The sequence below is a fragment of the Corapipo altera genome, unplaced genomic scaffold (genome assembly GCF_003945725.1).
Source record: "Corapipo altera isolate COAL_440 unplaced genomic scaffold, ASM394572v1 61411, whole genome shotgun sequence".
Taxonomy (NCBI): Eukaryota; Metazoa; Chordata; class Aves; order Passeriformes; family Pipridae; genus Corapipo; species Corapipo altera.
In genome coordinates this window covers 5,767,554-5,776,518 of record NW_020884875.1, presented here as the reverse complement: position 1 = coordinate 5,776,518, position 8,965 = coordinate 5,767,554, and the positions used below count along the sequence as shown (strand labels likewise).

General features: G+C 43.1%; 1 protein-coding gene across 1 annotated transcript in view; it reads left to right on the top strand.

Annotated features, from left to right (window-relative positions):
* The first annotated feature begins 8,604 nt into the window (after positions 1-8,604).
* IL6ST (interleukin 6 signal transducer) overlaps positions 8,605-8,965 on the top strand; it is a 31,184-nt gene continuing 30,823 nt past the window's right edge. Inside the window, exon 1 of the mRNA XM_027634480.1 lies at positions 8,605-8,688. The gene's annotated coding sequence lies outside the window, so the exon portion shown is untranslated. The remainder of the gene's footprint in view (positions 8,689-8,965) is intronic.

Below are 8,965 nucleotides of genomic sequence, written 5' to 3'. Positions count from 1 at the left end.
CTGTATCTCCTCTAGTACTTCTGTCAGTAGCAAGGGTTCCCATAAATCAGAGGCTGTGATACCAACCTACCTAACCAAATTTGCCTCCTGATGGTGAGACACACCCTGGACAACACCAAATAAATCCAGACGCAAAAGTTAGAGGAAAGAAACGCAGTGGAGCAAGAAGATCTGAAGGAAGACAAGGCAGGAAAAGGACAGCCTGACACTTGAAACTGCAGGAAAGCAGAGAGACAGCAATTATCAGGTCATTCCTGAGAACACCTGAGTATTCTAAGAAACCTTGAGCTACAAAAAATCTGCAAAGCAACTTTAGACCATAGCTTACACAACATTTGAAAAGCTTTCCCAGCACTAGGAGTGGCAACACAAAGGCACTACGGGGCAGCTTTTTTCAAAATGAGATACGGAATACATCTTGACACTAAACATGGAATCGCTCCAAAGGAGGTGGTTGCTTATTGTGAGTGTATTGTTGTATTTCCAGGCATTAATGGTCCTCTAAGTCTCTACAAATCATTCATATTACCAGTGACACACAATTAAACTTGTAATAGGGTAGGCAGGCATAAATGTAACATTAAAAATATTTAAGAAGACATGTTGAATATATTCCAGTAATCCTGTGAATAGTAGACGCATTGGACAGTACATGGGCTAATAGCCCAATCATTAGTGATAAGTTATTGATTACCATGGAATTGAAAAATAGTTTAGTAAATTATTTAGAAAACAAGCTCTGGAGGCACTGTGGTTCCATCCTCCTCTCAAAGCTCATATTATACACCATCAGCTCATGGGAGAACAGTGCACTCAACACATCCAAAGATGAGATTACCCAACTTCACACTAATGTTTTTCAAACGTTTGATTTACTGAACCTACTTATATTATTACTGTTACATGGTGACACGACACAGTACAGAACTGTCAAGAGGAAACTACAAGGAGAATGTCAACATAACCTGAGAAATTTTCATCAAATCCAATGCATTAAAAGTAATTTGTTCGAGACTCCTTCTGAATCAAGCTTATGAGGCCATAATGAGTGACAAAAGAATTTATAAGCATTTCTGAAATACATTTAATCACATTGCTAAGGACTGCTCATTAAATATCAGGATAGTTAAATTTTAATGCCTCTTGTTCAACACAGTATTGTTGGTGAACGAATTATTTTCTTAGTTGCTATTGATTGTCACAGACAGTCATATAACAAAGTTCAAGTAACACAAGAAACTATAATTTTGGAGCAGATACTAGCAAATTGTTCCATAAAGGATCTATTCAGAAAAGGCACTGAAATATGAACAGCAGCAGTTCATATGTTTCAGGATATATTGACATTGACATGACTTGAACCTGGTCTTGAGTATGCAGATCTCTCCAAGAGGATTTTCCCACTGCTTAATTAACTATAGACAAAATATATTCAAGTCAACCTTTACAGACTGAATAACAAGTGGTTTTGATGACAGAATAAAGTAAGGGCAAAAGAAAAGAGCCAGGAAAGTGAAAAAGAAATGAGTAGACAATGATAATGTAAAGAATGAGAGAGCATTAGTCTATGATTATGATAATGGTTTGGTGTGTATGATACATCCCATACCACTAATGTTTTTCTGCCGTTTTCTTTTATCCATTAGGATCCCTGATTCTGGAGAAGGTCTACATTTTTCCATACGTTTATACATCAGCAAGATGATGTGTTCCTATTCAAGTCTGGTAAATCTGAGTGCTGCAACAAAACCAAACAGAAAACACAAAACCTCCAAAATTCTGTTCTTGGAAGTTAAAGCTTGATTACAAGCTCGAACTGTGATTCATATGTATCTGACTTATCTCCTCAAGCAAGCTTTTGCTGCTATTGGCACTGTGGAGGAGCTTCAGTATTGAGAAACTGGGCTTGATTTGGCTATACCTTATGCATGACCACCATCATTTTTGTTTGCCAAATTTTGACTGCAAAGCATTTGTTATGGCATGTGGTGAAACAGCCTCCAGCATTTTGTGTTTTCTAACAGCTCAAGCAGAAAACTTCAAGCACAAAGCTGTCAAGACCATTTTTTAAAAATGTGTCACTTAAAGGAAATTATATATCATCACTGATAGCTATCTTCCAGGCAATCAAGTGGTATCTCACTGGACTGATTTCAGTAGTATAGTGTAGAACAATATGTATAGCAGGGAAAATTACAAAAAGGACTTGTCAGTAGTTTGCCTGTAGATTATTTCTTCTCTATAATCTCCATATACAGTTTCTTCAGTATATCTCTACCATCTTATACTGAGAAGGCACAAGCTGTAGTATCAGAAAGCCAAGCCATTTCCAACAATAACAAAGCTTAACTCATACACACTCTTTGTGTTTACAATCATTCCACTACCTAAGACCAGCCCTCATACAGACAAGTTTTAGCCTTAGTCTGGAGACTCCACTGCTCAGTGGAGCAACCACAGTGTGGAATATGGGGCCAGGCACCCCCTGTGCTGTACTTGCTGTGCTCTGCAGTTGAGGACCAAGAACACAAGCTCCTTTTGTAGCTCTGCACCTTGTATACCAGCTCTCATACAACCTGAAGAGGCGAGTCACATGATGTTGTTCTGTATAGACTCGAACCTTGTTATAGCCTGCCCAAAACGCAAGGGATAACCGTGGATAACCATGGCCAATGATAATTTGGCTGACTAGAACTGTTCCCTCACCCACTGGAATGGACAGGAAGCGCCACTTATGTGTTTTTAAGAGGTCAACACCAGAAAGGAATCCACAGTTATATCTATATAACACAGACTGGCTTCCCATAACAGAGCAGACTGAACCATAGTCTCAGTTTCAGAACGCCCTTTTCTACTGCTAGTATCCCTTCTGTCAGCCCAGCATTCCGGCCCAGCTCAGTTTTCTTCACACATGACACTTTACTTCATTCAAACACTAGATTACTTTGGCAAAAAAGGACTGACGTCTTCCGACATATTTGTTATTGGTCACACTGCTCATGAAAATCTTTGTGGTCAAGTAGGAAAGACAATTGCCCTCACTCTGAAGACATCTTCCTCTTCTTTTTCATCATCCTCTGCTGCTCCTAATTGGGTCTTCTTGCCCACGTCCAAGAGTTCTGCCTTAAGCATTTGAGCAGGGATACATCTACATTCAGTCTGTGGGCGCAGAATCACTCCGAAGGCATTTTAGCTCCAGTAGCTGCCAAAAGCATACTAAATTCATGAGCACCTCACACATGTGGCATAAGTGACTGCAGCACATCATAAGACCTTCACTTCATCCTAGCTCTGAATCAGCACTTTGCAGTGAACAGTATTGCTCATTCTGACCTAACCATCTTTTATGTTTGATTAATTTATTCCTTTACAGTATTTTCATTTTATCTTCATTGAAATTTCATATTTGTCTTCCTTTTTCTGGTCTCACTTTTGGTCTTGTTTACCAAGACCAGACCCCTTATTTTAGGATTGTCCTGCCCAACATCCTTTTGGAAAAAAACACCCTCAGCAACATGTTCCATCAGTCAAAGTTTACCGCCTAGGCCTAAAATTACATTAGCTGTATGATTTCCACTCCAGAAAAACAAGCAGGTTGCTAGGTTCCACATTGCTCTGTTAGATGTGCTATTAATTTAAAGTGGGCTATAACCAATGCCCTTTCTTTTCCATATGTCCTGCTGCAGCTTCATGATGTTACCATTTCTATTCCTGTATAAAAACAACAAAGAACAAGAACTGGGTCAAGTCCTCTTCAACAGCCCAAAGCTTTCCTGTTAAGTATATCACATCTGAAGGAGTTAACTATCTCCATTCCTAATTTTTTCCAACAATCACAAGATTTTCCTGAAGTTCTGAAGCCTAGCTGCAACTCTACAGACCCTGATTGAATTTTTCAAGATCTCATCCAAAGCTTCAGATTTTAGGAACCTACTGGGCATAGCAATGCTAAGGAATGAGGGCAGTTCTTTTGCCATATGCATCGTTCATTCCCTCATGAAACAGATGCCATCAAGTATCAAGTTGTACATATTTGTTTGTTTGCAATAATGGCTGCTTGTGGCTCAGTGAACTTTACACCTTTGTCACAGGGTGACAAACACCTACTTGCTCTTAAGAAAAAGAAATATACTCCCATGTGCCTCTGTGCTGTGGTTTAAAGGTAAACCAGCAGGGGAAATGAACTCAATTAAAAAGAGAGATTATAAGTCAGAATAACAATTTAATAAAACAATACAATAAGTACAATTATACAGACAAACAATTGGTTTTAACCCACAAAACCCAAACGTATAACCCAGCACCCTGGGGCATGAACAGAGTGGTGTTCGTTGGGTCCCCTGAGTCCAAAGGAAAAGGAGAGGGGAAAACCTGTTGGTGAGAGTGCTGTTGCAGTCTGGTCAAGAGTGGTGATTGCAGTCTGATCGAGAGCAATGGTTGCAATCTGGTTGAAAAGTGGTGGTTGCAGTCCAGTCAAGAGTGGTGGTCTGCAGTTTGGCTGAAAGCAATGAACTGCAGTCTTCCTCTGGATCCCACGAGTGGTTAAAAAAGTTCCAAGACTCCAAGATTATATATTCTCCAGTTCAGGCAGGAATGCTCAGTACTTCCCTCAGGGTGCGGTGTTCCACAAAAGAGTGTGAGGACAAGGAGGCACCCTCCTATCTCGCAGGCCTCTTAACACCCAGTTTATAGCCTGAGGAGTCAGGCTGCTCTGGGCAGAGAGTGTAAATAGTCTATTGATACCAGTTTCTGGGAAATGGCATGGAAGGCTATAGAATACACAGTTTTGAACTGGTCCCAGCTGTTCTAACTAGGACAGCCTCAAAAGGAAGTAATGAATTAACAAGCCTATTTTTTCCTGCCACGGAGCAGCTCATGTTTGCTAAGTTATAAGGCTGTGAAATGCTGTAACTGTCACTAAATCATTTCCAACACTTACATCAGCCATTTTTTTTCTTCCTGCTGCCTCCCAGCCTGCTTCCTCCCTACTTTTTCAAAGGACTTTACCATAACTTCATGACCTCAAGATTATGGCTTCAACACAACAGTCTGCTACTGTTCTGACAACTCAGGACAAAGGACTAGTCCTCTCCACTTTTGAGCGTGGGAAAAAAGTGACTCTTCTTCATGTTAACGAATGTCAGACCTGGACATCCTAAGTTCAAGTTCAGGAGAGTGATACAAGCTGAGATAACATCATCACTACAGCAAGAGGTTTGGATGTTTCACTGAACGTTATAGGCAAGTAGTTCTATATAGTAATTCAGCCATCTCACAGAAAATTACTTTGACTTGCCATGGGTCAGAACATTGCCACTGAAGGGTCTTGTTATTCAGCTTCTCCCTTACTTTGGAAATCTTTCCCAACAGCAACCCATCTCAAAAAAACCTCACATGTATACAGACTGAGGAATCTTTTCACACCCCTGATGCATCTATAGGATGCTTCACGTCCTTATACCAAGATAATAATAATTTCCAGAAATATATTTTCCTTTCTGTGGCATATCTATTGTAGGATTCAGTAGATTTTGCACCGACTGCAAACCTTGTCACAGCTTGTTACAAAACTGCTTCAAATATCCAAAAAGAGTAGCACAAGTTTGTTCCTTGGCAATCTCTAAGAGCATCTTTAAAAATATCTCTGCTCCCACAGTCAAGCAGTTACCTAGAAACCTTTGCCAATCACTAAATGTTTTCCAAGCATCACTGCCCACCTCCGCACTCTCAGGCTATCCTCTTCTCCCTGGGCCTGAAAAAGCAGAGAGTGTGAAGGTATGCTCCATCCACTTATATCCTAGCTGTAGATTGTGGGAGCTTGGAAATATCCTATATAGCCCTGATCTGAACACTGTGCTGGAACACAAACTGCAGTCTAAATAAGCAGATAAGTAATTAATCTCAAAGACCTTCCAATTCCTGATAATTAACCTCCTTTTATTCTTGCCTCATATATTTAGGAATTATATGACTAAACATTTCATTAAATATATAAACATTTAATATAATGCTTCATTCAACATGCAGATTAAAACATTAGCTTGAAGGAACATTTTAAAATGTGGCCAGAATTTTGCACTTCTCTGGGTATTAAAAACTTTAAATTACTGGTGTTTATATTACCTATATACCAGTACTATGCTGCATATACATACACTATAAAGCTATATAATGTGTTTCAGTAGGGAAGACTATAAAGCAGTAAATCAAACTGAAGAGTCTTTCAGGAAATGGTCCATGTGCAGAAAAGGCACTTCACAACATGCTTGAAAGGCTTAACTCTTTTCTTTACTAGGGATCCGAAATGTTCCAGTTTTATCAAGTGGTAGCTGCAATAATAGTAACTTTTTACCTGCTTGCAACAGAAAATGCCCAATCTCTAAGAACACAAGTCAGATTTTTGGCAACTAAATCGTTACCGAATAAATAATATTTTGTGCCAATACAGAAAAAAATTAAGCACAGTTGCAAACAAAGAATATTGGTTTTCTGTGAAACTTCAGCTATGTGTAAATAGTTTTACACTGAGTTCATAAATAGCCTGTGAAATACAAGAGCTCTTGCTTATTTGAAGAGTTACAATACATGTAGCATGTAAGTGAAGCCTGACATGGAATCGGTTTTAAAGGGAGTGGGGGAGTTGTTCTACGAGCTTTGGCAATATACGAGGAATGGCTTCAGGCTATAGGATTTCAGAGTAAGAATGTCACAAGAGGCTTTCTGTCAGCTGGAGGAGGGGGGAGAGTGGAGTGTCTACTCTGAAATGTCTATTTAGCAGCAGAACTCGAGTGATCTTAAAAGACACAGAAGACATGCTGAAACAAGAGGAAAAAAGCCCACAACATTATTTTTTCAGTCCCCTCTACTTAGAGCCTGGTTCCACTTAAACCTCTGTTGCCAAACACCAATTTTTGAAGGTGCTGAAGCAGACATATCCATACAGATTGAAATCTGCCAATTATACAACTGAACCATACTTGTACAATCTCAAACTGTAATCCTCATAATCAAAGACACACCAACCACAATTTGAAGAGAAAGCAAAAGTGAAAAACTGCTTTTTTCATAATGAAAAAACTGTGAAACTTGTTCCCAGATGTCAGTTGTCCTGATACATTAAGAAGGGCTTGAACACCAAAAGCCCTGTAGGAAAAAATGGAAAGGACTGAGACTACTGAGTGTAGAGACCACCTATGGGAGAAACAGCAGCACCTATAGGATCTAAGGTTACTAGGAAGAGCATCAGCTGTGAGCAGGGACATAGAGTAATAAATTTAACCTGCAGGTTAGATAAATACCTATCAGACACTATTTAAGTATAGACAATTTTGTCTTGAGGAAAGCAGAGGAACTAAATGACTTCTGAAGTGTCCATCCAGCTCTACTTTGTTGTGTAGAAAATATACAACATTCTCAGAGTAAGCAACACATTTTTGTTGGGGATATTAAGCCATCACAGGAAGTAAACCAAAACAATCAGAGATTGGTACTAAACACATGAGAAATAGGTTATCTTCCACTTTTTTTTTTCCCCAAAGTTCTTAATCTTTTTTCATTAGCAGTCCTTGAAACAGGGTATTAAACTAGATGCCCTATTTGTCTAGCAAATCCACCCACTCCTTTAAAGATGTAACTAAGAATATAATATAGTTCATACCCTACTCAAGCCCCAAAATAATTTAAGAAGTGAATGGGCAAAAGCCTAAAGTACATGGCAGGAGGCAACTCGGGCATGCATCAGTGATATCTGGTGCTTTCCTGACTAGAAAGAGCCTCCTTTGACACTCTCAGCACCACCAAAGTCTGTGGCGTTGCACTGGAACATGTTTCTTCTCACTCCTAAACTGGAGTTCATCTGGAATGAAGAGCGTATGTTAGTGTCTGATTTACAAAAGTCATTTTTTCAGGGTTATTGAAGGAAGAAATGTGCAAAGATAACCCTGCAAAGAACATAGAGGCTTTGCTGGATCACGATCACATCAATGAACTACATTAAGAACCATTCCTTAGCAAGCCGGCCTTCCATAAACACCTTTTCAGGACTGACACCCTGACTTTCAGGGACTGAAGCACCGAGGCTGCCCTCGCTCACAGCGCTCTGCTCACACCGCAGCTGTTAACAAGCGCGTTCTCCAGCCGCCCGTGCTCCCAGGGGAGCCTTGCGAAACGCCGGGAAGGCCGCTGGCTGCTCGGGCCTGCCCAGGACAACACCTCTGCCGCGCCGCCAGCGCAGGCCCGGCAGGACACGGGCCGGGAGAAGCTTCCAGTGGCCTGGCCGGCGGCGGCCCGGGCAGGCGCCGGCTGTCCTCAAGAGAGCGCAGAGTTGGCACACACCTCGAGGGAAAGCCGTAAGGGACCGAGGGGCTCGGGCACATCGGGCACAGGCGGGCAAAGGGATGCTGGGGTAGGACACCGCCCCCACCACGACCCCCCGCGATCCCGGCACGGGCCGCCGTGTTCCGGGAAGCCCCGACCCTTCTCTGGGCACGCCCGCTCTGCCGACGTCACGGCTCCCGTTGACCAATGGCAGCGCAGAGAGGAGGAGGGGGCGGGCGGGACGCGCGGAGGCCGGGGCGGGGCCGGAGCGTGGCCGGTCGCGGGGCCGCGCGTGCGGGACGGCGGCGGGATGGCGCGAGGCGGCCCGGCCACCGTTTAGGGGCAGCGGCCGGGGGGCGCGAGCGGCGCCGGGTAAGGGCCGGGGGTCCGGTCAGCGCGGTTATCCCGTCCCTTCCCACCCCCTCCCCTCCGGGCCCTCAGCGCCCTCGCCCTGAGGGGCGTCCACTGCCGGGGGCCGCACGCCGCGGGCGGGAGTACCGGGGCGTTCGTCCAGGGGCTGGCAGGGATTCAGGCCGGGATCTGTGGTGGAGGCGGTCGGCCCTTGCGCCACTCGTTCCCCGGGCCGATCGCCAGCCGTGCCCCGCGGCCGTGTCCCGCCTCGTCCCGCCTCCTCTCGGAGCGCCGGCGG